The sequence below is a fragment of the Asparagus officinalis genome, chromosome 7 (genome assembly GCF_001876935.1).
Source record: "Asparagus officinalis chromosome 7, Aspof.V1, whole genome shotgun sequence".
Taxonomy (NCBI): domain Eukaryota; kingdom Viridiplantae; phylum Streptophyta; class Magnoliopsida; order Asparagales; family Asparagaceae; genus Asparagus; species Asparagus officinalis.
In genome coordinates this window covers 113105377-113119173 of record NC_033800.1, presented here as the reverse complement: position 1 = coordinate 113119173, position 13797 = coordinate 113105377, and the positions used below count along the sequence as shown (strand labels likewise).

Genomic DNA, 13797 nt, shown 5'->3' with positions numbered 1-13797 from the left:
TCTAATAAAATATTATTTTCATCTAACAACTCATCCATCACATCTAATAAAATATTATTTTCATCCAAACATCACTCAACTCATCTCTTCTCATCATTTCAAATCACTCACATCATCCAATAAAATATTATAACAATTCACCTCATCTCATTAACATTTCATTTCTTCATTTTCATCCCAAAAAGTTATGAAAACACTTTTCTTAATCTTTCTTCACATTACCCAATAATACAATGACAACTCATCTCATCTCATTTCATTTCTTATTCTTAAGAATGAACCGAACAAAAGAAAACAAGAAACTACAGAAAATAGATTTCTTATAATTCATTTCCTTATTTTTTTTCGCCAACCGAACACTCCAAAACTAGTTTTCTTAAAAAATCACAAACATCATCCAATAATAAGGTGACAACTAACATCATTTCAATTTTATTTCTTTGATTTCCTTCTTTTTTAGCCAACCAAACACTCCAAAAATAATTCTTTATTTTAATAGTTTTTCATTTCTTTGATTTCCCTCTTTTTTTTAGGCAAACGAACAGGCCCTAATTGAAAATACAAAAAAGAAAAAAGTTAATTTACAATTTTAGCGAATCTCAAAAGCGTCACGAGTCTTTTTCCACGTGAACCTAGAGCAGTGTCCCTACCCGCAAAAAATCCAACGCAAGCGGACCGCCATGCTTTGTGGGGCCCTGCTTAAGGACCGGAACCCAACTGAAGTTACAATCGCGTTAATTCAAAACTCCTACTTATGATGCAAGCGATCGACTGGAGGTCATGGAGCGGTAAGTTATTAGTCCTGCGAGGGTGTTGTGTCGAAAGTGCACCGGCAACAGCCGGCGATCCAAAAGATGAAGCACTTCGCCCTCGTCGCCGCTGCCTCCGCCGCTGTCACTGCCTCCTCCTCCGTTGCTCTCTCCGCTGCCGCCGATTGTAGCGTTTCTAATAAGACTAATACCCATAAGGTACTTGCTAAAACCCAAATTTTGCATTTTGGTCCTTGCTCTTTAATTAATTTTTTTGGATTTATTCGTTTTCTAGGGTTCGATTTCGTCTGGATCTATAAGGGGCGTCCAAAAAAAGGGGATAATTTTTCCGAGGTTAGATGGGCTCAGATTCATAGAAACGCTTGTGACGGCTCACAGATAGATCATCTTTGTTTTAGTGTTCGGTAGAGATGTGATTTGAGAGAGGAAAGTTTATCAGTTTTCTGAGGCTGTTGTTGTAATCTATTTGTATTTTTGCAAGAAGTTATGGTTTAGCATTTGGTGTTTTAAAATCCAAACAAGTGTTGGTATTGTTAGTGCAATTTTTGATTTTGCGACTATTGTGTGTGCCCTTGGTGGATTGTTTTTAGTATCTTCTGATGTTATTATTGTGATGGGGAAGAAATGTGAAAATGCCCCTTCATGTGTGTTAACACTTTCTATGGAAATCTTAAAAAAAAAACAAGAGGGTTTTTAGGGCTTTTTTTAATAGAAACATGCTTCTAATGGCATCTCCAACCCAGCGTCAAAATGATACAAACAGTGCATTTATTGGTACTGTTCTTTTTCCAATCATGCCTCATTTTTTGCGTCATTTTGGTGCATTTGAACAGTGCTGCATCAAATATGGAGTCGTACTATTCATCGTTTTATTACTGTTCATGTTTTATTTAAATTTATAAAACAACCCTACTAATATTTAAATTTTATAATTTTACTCTAATTATTTAATTTGGATAAAATAAATTATTTTTTAATTATAAAAATAATGTTAAAATTTAAAAGATATTATTATTAATTATAATATTAAAATCTAGATATTATAATTAAAAGTAGATAAAAAGGAATATGTGAAAAAAATAAAATTTGATATGTGGGGTTAATTGTTGAAATAGTTAAAAATATAAGGAATAGAAAATAATAATATAAAAGTAGATAAAAAGTAATATACTGAGAATATTTTTTTTCGGTGTAAAAATTGGTGTAGTGGGTTGGAGATGAATTAATGTTAGATGTGATTTTTGTACCATTTTGATGCAAAATTTGTACTATTTTGATGCAATGGGTTGGAGATGATCTAAGCATCAAAATCAAAAAGCAAATTTGCTGTACCATCCAAAGATTGGGTCAACCAGGTCTGAGCGTCCGGTCAGTCGGGTCGGTTTTGTGCAACCGAACTGCACGGATCAAATTCGGTTCGGTGCGCCCATGTAGGTTTCATCGGTTGCGGTAGCGAACTAAGTAGTAATGCTTTAATAGAACACCCCTGGTGAAAATCGTTTGCCCTCCGTTTTTGTCAAACTAACTGAAGCGTGTTAGCAAATAATAGATCACGCATGGCTCGGTACTCATACCAACAGCTCAAGGATCTCCGAATCATCAGAGAATCATCACGTTTAATAAATTAAATGGACACTAAAAAACAAGTTTCATTCAATGTTTTCAAGCTATCATGTTAAATTGTTAATGAGCACCCTCAAATATGAAAGCTTTATCGTCTGCAATCATCAAGTTGTAACTAAATGCTAAACTGAAATCACATTATTCTAAATTTAGAATAACACTTGTATGAAGATTGTGACGCCCCTGGGTTCACACAATGCTGCAATCCAAGGTGAAACCAAGAATGTTAAACCTGCCATGCACCACACCGTGCAATAACATGTTTCACCATCACAAGTACTATCTCTCTAGTAGAGTCAATAACAGGTGTAGATACAAAAACAAGTGAAAGATAACACAAGAGTCAACTAATGAAATAATAAAGATCAGATTAATATTTCATCATCTAACATACTGAAATACAAGTCAATATCTGAAATGAATAAACTAGAACTCCTCAACAAGTCTCAAATACATAAAGTCTGAAAAAGAGAAAATAAGGCACACAGCCTTTACAAACTTCTAGAACTAACTCTCAAAATGTCTAACAAAAGCCTACAGTGAAGCTCAAAAGTAAAATATAACTATAATAGAATAGCTGAAGCTAGAGTGCCTCGCCATCAACCTGCGACTCTCCGGGCTCCTGGCTCGTTACCTGAAAGGGGGAGGGACAACGAGCGTCAAAGCGCTAGCGAGCAACATCACAACCAACCCCAAGGAGAAAGGGCTAGTTGTATACAGAAAATACAGGTATAACATATATATATAAAATCACAAAATCCTATTTAGGTAATTACAATGTGAGCATAAGTACATCGAGCGGAATAATCCAGACAAGGAAACCCTCATGTATATACCATGTAGCTCAGATTGTAAATACCTATGTATAAGAGGATTTTAGTATTTAGGAAGTTACAACACGAGCATAGGTATGTCGAGCGAAATAATCCAAACAAGAAAACTCTCATGTATATACCTTGTATCTTAAATTGTACCTCCCTAAATATCAAACCCAAAATCTAATACAAGAACATTAATAAAAGAAGACAAACTCATCTCAGACTTAATTACGGTGTCGTGTCACAACTCATATAAATGACGTATCCAGCCTATTCAAGTATAGGTGTTAACTCTCAAGGTCTAAACTGATGTAGTGGATGTCCAACACATGGACTGCATATGTAAACTGTCCAACACATGGACTGAAAGTGATAAGTGTCCAACACATGGACTACACATCATAATTGCCTAACACATGGACTAGATGAGTTATATGAACAGGTGCATATACCCTAATTTCTCACGTGTCTCGGTGCACAAATCTAAACTCGTGTCCGCATGTCATCTCACATGTAAAGATACAGGTTATACATTAATTTCTAATACCCGTCATTCGAGGCACTCCTCGTTCATATTTAAGCACGCAGCAACAATAAACATAAACAGATTTTAGTTAAACTGAAATAACTCAAACAGATCCAAACTGAAGAAATACAAAAGAAGAAAACTCCTCATTAGTCGACTCATTGGTCGACTCATCAGTCGACTCATGAGTCGACAAGACAAAGCACACAAAATCTGTGATTTTTCCCATCAGTCGACTCATTGGTCGACTTATCAGTCGACTCATAAGTCGACTCATGAGTCGACTCATTGGTTGACTGAGCAGAAAATCCCCAGTTTTCTATTTTCGGCGATTATCTGCAAAAACGTTAACGAAAATTCTCTTGAATCATGTCCAGCAATACATTTCCGATTCTAACTCATGAGTATCAATAGAAACTAAAGGGGTTTGCATGTGATCAGTTACATTAAAACCTTAATCATATAAACATGTTTAAAAACGTATTGAAAACAGTAAATCACATTGAATCTCATGTTTAAACAAATTTTCAGATCTGGATCTTAATTTACAAATTCGTTTGTGAGCTTTTTATAACTGAAAAATATAGATCTTGCATCTCATAATGTAAAGTACCTATTTTTATGCATAAAAATACGTTTTAGGCTCAAAATCCCATCTCATAATGTAAAGTACCTATTTTTATGCATAAAAATACGTTTTAGGCTCAAAATCCGAAATAAAAAACTCAAGAAAGCTATACAAACAATGGGTGTAGGATTTGGCGAGATGTTACTCGCCTCTGGTATGCTGACCAACTTCTGAATCCGAGAGGGAAAGATCTCCTATGCTGCACCTCGATAAATCTCGCTGAAATCCTCTGAAAAATCCCCTAAAAATCGCCAAAAGGAACTAGGGTTTAAGGGGAGAGAGGGGCTAGGGTTTCTCTGGGATTCAGAGGGGGGTTTTGGGTTGGTTTCGGGTATATATATATATATATATAACCGCAACTAAAAGAAAACCCAAAATCTGCCCGTCAGTCGACTTATAGGTCGACTCATCAGTCGACTCATAAGTCAACTGTCGACTCATAAGTCAACTGTCGACTCATAAGTCGACTGAGCAGACACTAAAACCAGATTTCGTGCATGTTTTGCTATTCAGCCAAAACCAATGCACGAAACTCTATGAAACCACACTCATACATATCTAATGACTTGTTATCAAGTATATTCATGGCCTCAAGTCATTTACCACAAATAGAATTATTTATCACTAATAATTCACATATACTTCTAATAAAATACGGGGTTCTACATTCTTCCCCCCTTAAAAGAATTTCGTCCTCGAAATTCAGAAAGCACATTCAAACAAATAGTATTACTCTAGACAAGCATATAACGATATTTATATTTAAAACTCCAGGATGACTATATTCCCACTCAACCCGTAAACAAATGGAACTAGTACGTCGGGCAAAAAATCCGAACAAGGAACCCCCCATATATATACCATGTGTTCCAAAGGTTAAAAATTGAGCGGAAATATCCTCATCCTAGCGTTAAATCTAAATATAATCACACTAATACTCATGCATATGAATCAATTCACTTCCTCAAAAAATGCAGGAAGTAGCGCTACATATCATCTACGCGCTCTCGAAAAATCATATTCGATGTCTACACTTAACAATCTAAAATGTAAATACCCCCACTTAACCCCTAACTAAATGGAACAAGTACATTAAGCGAAAAATCCAAATAAGGAACCCCTCATATATATACCATATGTTCCAAGTACTTAGGAGATAAGTGGTAATACCCTCATTTTAGTGTTAAGTATAAACATCGCCATAAATGAATCTATAAGCCATATAAAAATCATACAAAAGCTTTAATTTACCTGCTCAAACATGTGTGGATATTCGCGACGCATGTCCTCTTCGCGCTCCTAAGAAATCTCCTCAACGCCTCTTCGGTTCCACTGAAATTTCACTAAAGAAATCACTTTGTTTCTAAGCCTCTTGTCCTCCCTGGCAAGATTACAAACTGGAATCTCAATAGTAGTCAAATCCTCCTGAAGCTCTATCTCTGGTGCATCCAATACTCGCTGCTGCTCCTCATCATGCAAGTGTTTATTGAGCATAGAAACATGAAACACATTGTGTATACTAGACATCGATGCTGGAAGATCTAGTCTGTATGACACAACTCCAATGCGCTCCAATATCCGGAAGGGTCCGATATACCTGTAGGCATCGAAAATTGCCTATAGGTCTCCGTGATCAGCTCAATGCTAAGATGAGGTGAGGAACGTCACTATCCAAGTCACAGAAGCTCGATTAACATCGGTGAACGCTTGAAGTGAATCGATGAACTACGTAAACCAACGGAATTTCAGAATAACAAAGACACGAACTGATCGGGAACCTTGTATCGTTCACAAACGGCAAAATACCCTTCGTGCCTCATTTGTTCAACTGATGATATAATCATTGGAGTTTATAGAACTCCTCGTCAGCTTTCCAACGCACTTTGAATCGCTCAAATCCGAGTTCGGATGAAGAAGTTACGGGGGAAACGGACGAATGTGCAAAAAACAGCGTCTCAGCCTGAATTGAGACACCCCAAGGTGTCTCGGCCCAAACGAGACACCCCAAGGTGTCTCGGCCAAGGCCGAGACACCCTAGGGGCCAAGGCCGAGACACCCAAGGGTGTCTCGGCCTCGTTGAGACACCCTGGGGTGTCTTCAGGCCCAAAAACGGGTTGTTATGTTGTTTTAACCACCCAGAGCCTATAAATACAGGCCTCAGAGCCTCATTTTTTCAGATCTGGAATTCTCGTGCCTCGGCGAAGCCCTTCCGGATTGAAGACTTAAAGTGCACAGATTTCAGAGAGGAGGAGGAGTTAGATCTGCAGCCCGGTTCGTTCCTTAGGATTATCTGGTTGCGGTAATCTTAAGAAGAGTGATTATCTCGCTTCGCCGAGATAAGAGCTACGGTTTCTCGATCTCTTCGCGGATAGACGAAACTCTGTCCAAATATTGATCGTTCGGTGGTCCACGGACTAACGCGTCCCCGTCACAGGCCAAGTTCCCACGCAAGCAACGGGCGATAAACACTCGTTGCGTTTGTTTGAAGAGAATTGTAATTTTTTTTGTTTTCATTGTGTAAAAGTCTTATAAAAAGACTGATTTTTGTATTTGTTGTAAACGTCTAAAGTTTGTAATGAATCCCGCAATGAAACAATCAATTTTTATCGCAAACAAACTGGCGACCACAGTGGGAGCCAACAGCCTCGCTGCCGAAGCTGTCGTGCCGCAGCCGACGATCAAGATCCCGGTGTTCGAAGAGGTCGAATATGAATTCGACCAGCAGAAATTCGATGAATATATTTCCTCCTCCTTCCCCAGATCTCCTTCTTGCCGACGCAGGAAAACCGCTGCCGCGAAGAACGTGACTTCAGATCCAAAAACCAAGGCTGATGATCTGAACCCGAATGCAGTGGAAGATTCCTCTCCGGCTTCCAAAGAAACCAGATCCAACGTTCGTGACAACTCCTCGAAGGTCAAGGAGTTGCCCGTTTAAAGTGCACCGGTGCTGACGAAGAGGGCTCGTCAAAGGTGCCGTCAACATCTCGCGCGTCAATTTGCCAAGGCTTTGGAGCCTGTTGACGGGATCTGCTATGATGCGGATATGAAACTCAGAAGGCGCAAAGTGTTCCAGCAACCAGCTTTGGGAACCTCCTCACAACCACCTACTAACGAATGGGTTCGTGTCAATCGAACTTGTTCAACTCTTGAGGAGCGTATCCATAAGCACCACACACTGTTAGCGCAGACGAGGATCCTTGTACGGAATGTACAGGAGTTACAGAAAGGAAAGGTGGTAAAAAAGCCACCAAGATCTAAGCAAGTTTGGATGCCAAATGCCAAATCAGCCCCTAAGGCAAAAGCATCCGAGGTTGTTTTTCAGCCTTTGTCAACTCTAGATCCTGCTCTTATTGCTCCCGTACCTCCGGTGAAGCCCTATGACAACGTGGATCTCTCCAAATCTAGAATCCCATTGAAGGATCGCATTGGCTCTCTACCCGAGGATCGAGGCAAAGCACCTATTAAGGAACGCTTGGGACCATTGAAGGAACCCTGGGCAAACATCCAGACTGGGGGTAGTACGCGACCTCCTAACAAGTTAATTTCTACAACGGCCGGCTTGGGGGTGCGTGCAGAAAACCAGGAGCCCGTTAATGTTTCACCCTCACAAAGGTGTGATTCCAAGCGTGTGACTCCTGTAGACGCCAACAAGGCGATGTTTACTCAGATGAAAACGCTTCAGATAGAAGAATGCGTTATACCTGAGAATTCATGTAAATAGCCGATAGGTTGCTCTGACTGCAACGTCAATGAGTTGTACTATCAGGCTGGGGGTACGAACAAATCTCAAAAGAAAGGTACCCGAGAAACGGACTCTCATTGTCTGTGTACTAAAATTATCAGGGCAGTATTATCAGCATGTAGCTGCCCCAAGACCGCTCCACAGAGGGTCTCGGTATTTAAAGGGATCTCTCCCAGAACGCCCAGGACCAAGCCAATGCGTTTCAGTAGAAAAAGTCCAACTACGCAAGATGACGAACTTTCAGAAGTCACAGTTAATATGGTTGATAAGGGGAAGTCAACGCGAAACTTCAATCCTCATCATCTTTCAGACATATCCCAACGTATAACTCGGTTACGGTCGGGAACCGTTAGACAAAGTGACTATCAGAGGATGAATCAAGGATTATCCTCGTATGATGAAGTATCAGATGCTAACTCTGCAGTCGCTTCTGACAAAATGGTATCCAGCCTAGGTCAATCTCGCGAAGTGTTGATGATTAGCACAGAAGAGGTCACTAAAATGGTTGAGGATGCCTTGGCCAAACAAAAAGAGAACTTCAAGTTCAAAATGGAAATGGCCATGATGCGAATGAGGGAAGAGCATGATCAACAAATTCGGGTTCTGTCCAATCAAGTCAGAGTTGAATCCAGCCGTCGCACCCAGAACGCCGCGATTGACAGCGATCCAGAAGTGGACAAAATCATCATGGCCGACGCACCTCCCAAAAATACTGGGTGTGGTTCAAATACACCCCCTACAGATAACAACGCTGGGGGTGGTCCCACCAAAGATGACAATACTGGGGGTGGCCCCGTTATTCCTCTTAGGAATCGTCCAAGATCTGATACAGACGAGGACGATAAAATAAAGGACCTCGAGAGCAAAATTAACGCTCTAATGTCTGCTCGAGAGGTGAAGAAGACCGGGATTCCGTGTCCTTACCCAAGAGAATGGGAATCGATCCCGTATCCGGCAAAGTTCAACCTGGTCAACTTCACGCCGTTCGACGGGAAGGGTTCGCCCTCTCAACACCTGATCTACTTCAAGTCCCATTTGGGTATGATCTCCGGCAATGAAGCCTTGATGGTTCGGTCATTCGTGGGCACCCTTCGCGGGTCTGCTTTCGATTGGTACCGCCGTCTCAAGCTCAGAAGCATCAATAGCTGGGAGGACCTGGAGAGCATGTTCCTTGCTCATTTCTTCAATGATGACGCCGAAGTGTCGATCAGGACACTCTTCGATGAGAAACAAAAAGACGGAGAGTCGGTGGATACCTTTATCAAACGCTTCCGCAATCAAGGATGTTAATGGACAAGTTGTTATGACAAGTTTCTATCACTTAACACCAGGAACCTCATTTGAGTGATTTGTACAAGTCAACATCCCCACTATAATTTGTACTCCCACTCCCATTTGGTCAAACTTTCTTACAGTTAGGACCACAACCAAAATCCCCTCTTGATTCCTCCAATGAACGAGAGATTCACAAATCGAGCGATCAAACCTTCCTACAGTTAGGATCGTCTCAAACATCCCACTCGGTCAAACCTTCCTACAGTTAGGGCCAAAACCAAAATCCCCTCTTGATTCCTCCAATGAGCGAGAGGTCCACTTTCAAATCGAGTGATCAAACCTTCCTACAGTTAGGGTCATCTCAAACTCCCGCTTGGTCAAACCTTCCTACAGTTAGGACCAAAACCACAATTCACTCTCGATAAACGAGAAATTTATCTTTAGTTCGGTAATCAAACCTTCCAACAGTTAGGGTTATCCGAATCTTTTTGATTCTCGGAGTGGAGATCTCACTCATAGTTTCACCTTTCCGGATTCTGGGGGTGGAGATCCCACCTCGAGTCTCCTTTCCAACTGGAGATAGAATATAAAATTCTTCCTCTTCGGTGTTGGGAGATAGAATATAAAATTCTACCTCTCCCATTTCGGGTTCATCTTTTCCCCAAGAAAAGACACCACTTTTTCAACTCCTAAAATCCGTACCTCATAGGCATGGGGAATTTTATCTCGAATCCTGAGCAGGGATAATTCAACGCCTAACACACGTTGTCGGTTTAGTCTTTCACCGATTGAAAAAAGATACCAGAATCCAGTCTGGGGAATTTTATCCCGAATCCTGAGCAATGATAAGTCAACGCCTAACACGCGTTGCCGGTTTAGTCTTTCACCGATTGAAAAATACACCAGAATCCAGTCTGGGGTATTTTATCCCGAAGCCTAAGTAGGGATAAGTCAGCGCTTAACCCGCGTTGCTGGGTGGTTCGTTCCCGTAAAAACGATCGAGTCTACGTATTCAGCATTGTTGCAACAAAAATCCATGCCTTTTATGCATGGGGAATTTTATCCCGAATCATGAGTAGGGATAGGTCAATGCCTAACACGCGTTGCCGGTTAGTCTTTGACCGTAAAAAGGACAAAAGACCACATATTCAACATTGTGGCATGTTATTATTAATAACACCATAATCCATGCCTCACACGCACGGGGAATTTTATCCCGAAGCCTAAGCAGGGATAAGCCAACACCTAACACGCGTTGTCGGTTTAGTCTTTTACCGATTGAAGAAGATATCAGAATCCGAGTCTGGGGACTTTTATCCTGAATCCTAAGTAATGATAAGTCAGCGCCTAACACGCGTTGCCGGGTAGCCTGTTCCCGTAACAATGGCAAAGTCTACGTATTCAAAGTCGTAGCATCAAGTCTAAGGGAGTTCATTCCTTTAGCACAACGTCACATTCGGAACGGATGTAAACAATCCGCTTGCTAGCCCGACTCAAACGGTAGTCGGTAAATGCACATCAAATCCGTTGATGGCTGAGGATTTGCCAAAAATCCTAAGTCTACGTCTAACACACGTTGCCGGGTAGTCTATTACCGTGAGAAAGACGAAGTCTACATATTCGATGTCGTAGCACTAAAATAGTTAACTCTTTTAGCACAACGTTATGTGCAGAACGGATCTAAACAATCTGCATGCTAGCCCGACTCAAACGGTAGTCGGTAAAGGCTCATCAAACCCATTGATGGCTGAGAATTTACCAAAAATTCTATAAATGCGAGTCATTGACGCACCAGCTCCATTAGTTGGTCTCGTGACTTAAGCATCCAACAACTTCAGGATAAAATCTATACATGCAGATGAATCAGCTTTAACAGTTGGTCCTGCAGCTCCGACATTTGGGATCACCGTGCTCCAATACCTTAAGAGCTTAAACTGTGTTTTCTCCAGTAAGCGTACGAGTATAAACTGTGTCAACGTCAAGCGATCCGAAACCCTAGGTCAACACCGGTCAACGCGTAACCCTAGGTCAACACCGGTCAACGCGTTGCGACCAAAAGTCAACGTCGGGTGATCCGAAACCCTAGGTCAACACCGGTCAACACGTAACCCTAGGTCAACCCCGGTCAACGCGTTGCGACCAAAAGTAAACGTCGGGTGATCCGAAACCCTAGGTCAACACCGGTCAACGCGTAACCCTAGGTCAACGCCAATCAACGCGTTGCGATCCAAAACCCTAGGTCAACGCCGGTCAACGCGTTATGACAAAAAGTTAACGTACGGCGATCTGAAACCCTGAGTCAGCACGATGCGACTAAGATAGTCAGTTCTAAGTCAACTCAATGACACGAGCCAAACTCAACTCATCAGTTTTAGACTCGAAACTCCGACGACGGCCAGACGATAAACGCAGCGCCGGAAGGACTTCAGCTATTCGTCAAAGCATCGAATAGACTGAAAATCGAAGGAGCCAAGAGTCGAAGCTAACTACAGGTCCTTTACACTGATCGAAGGCTGGACCAATCACATCCAAAGTATTCTAGCCTCTTCTATAAAAAGAAACGAGTCTGGAACACTTTGGAGGGGGTATCTGTAGGCATCGAAAATTGCCTATAGGTCTCCGTGAGCAGCTCAATGCTAAGAGGAGGTGAGGAACGTCACTATCCAAGTCACAGAAGCTCGATTAACATTGGTGAATGCTTGAAGTGAATCGACGAACTACGTAAACCAACGGAATTTCAGAATAACAAAGACACGAACTGATCGGGAACCTCGTATCGTTCACAAACGGCGAAATACCCTTCGTGCCTCATTTGTTCAACTGATGATATAATCATTGGAGCTTATAGAACTCCTCGTCGTCTTTCCAACGCACTTTGAATCGCTCAAATCCGAGTTCGGATGAAGAAGTTACGGCGGAAACGGACGAATGTGCAAAAAACAGCGTCTCAGCCTGAATTGAGACACCCCGAGGTGTCTCAGCCTAAACGAGACACCCCAAGGTGTGTCAGCCAAAGCCAAGACACCCTGGGGTGTCTCCAGGCCCAAAAATGGGTTGTTATGTTGTTTTAACCACCCAGAGCCTATAAATACAGGCCTCAGAGCCTCATTTTTTCAGATCTGGAATTCTCGTGCCTCGGCGAAGCCCTGCCGGATTGAAGACTTAAAGTGTACAGATTTCAGAGAGGAGGAGGAGTTAGATCTATAGCCTGGTTCGTTCCTTAGGATTATCCCGTTGCGGTAATCTTAAGAAGAGTGATTATCTCGCTTCGCCGAGATAAGAGCTACGGTTTCTCGATCCCTTCGTGGATAGACGAAACTCTGTCCAAATATTGATCGTTCGGTGGTCCACGGATTAACGTGTTCCCGTCACAGGCCAATATCCCATGCAAGCAACGGGCGATAAACACTCGTTGCGTTTGTTTGAAGAGAATTGTAATTTTTTTGTTTTCATTGTGTAAAAGTCTTATAAAAAGACTGATTTTTGTATTCGCTGTAAACGTCTGAAGTTTGTAATGAATCCCACAATGAAACAATCAATTTTCACCGCAAACAATACCTCGGTGCAAGCTTTCCCCGTCTTCCGAATCGCTGAACGCCTTTCATCGGCGATACCTTCAGCATAACCTCATCTCCAACCTGAAACTCTAAGGGTCTTCGTCTTTTATCTGCATAGCTCTTTTGCTGACTCTGGGCGGTTAGAATCCTCTCTCTAATCAAGGCTACCTTCTCAGTATCTGCCTCACTAGCTCTGGTCCAAGCATTAAGCTATCCTCCGGCTCTGCCCAACATATCGGTGATCTACAAGATCTCCCGTACAAAGTCTCATATGGGGCCATACCGATCGTCGCTTGATAACTATTATTATAAGCGAACTCTATCAGTGGAATATGCTCCTCCCAGCTGCCCTAAAAGTCAATGACACAAGCCCGCAACATGTCCTCTAACACCTGGTTCACCCTCTCCGTCTGACCATCTGTCTATGGGTGGAATACACTATTATAAGATAACCTGCTGCAGAACGAACCCTAGAAACTCCTCCAAAAATGTGAAGTAAACACTGAACCTCTGTCTGACACGATCTGTTAGCCCTTATGTTTTGATGATGTTTTACAACCACCATTAACGGTACTAATGGCTTATTGAGTGCAAATGTAGTAAATTCATTTATCAAGCTTGTTAGTGCCATTGATGGAGGATTGGATGGAATATACGCTACAACAATGATATCCAAAGGAGGAGGAGGCATAATGATGAAGCAAAGTTAACTCAAGAACAACAAAGTCATAAAGAAGCTTCATCAAACTTAAAGCTATATCAAGATTCAAGAACTGTATTCTATGTGAGGATATTGGCTTGCTTTTCTGTTTTCTCTCTAGTGCTATAATGTAGGCAAAGAGTTACTGATCTTACTTG

At 41.6% G+C, this 13797-nt stretch overlaps 1 long non-coding RNA gene across 1 annotated transcript; it reads left to right on the top strand.

The window, feature by feature from the left end:
* Positions 662-1328, top strand: LOC109848946. Its single transcript, XR_002248953.1, has 2 exons — positions 662-968; positions 1045-1328. It is a non-coding gene; the product is annotated as an uncharacterized LOC109848946 (long non-coding RNA).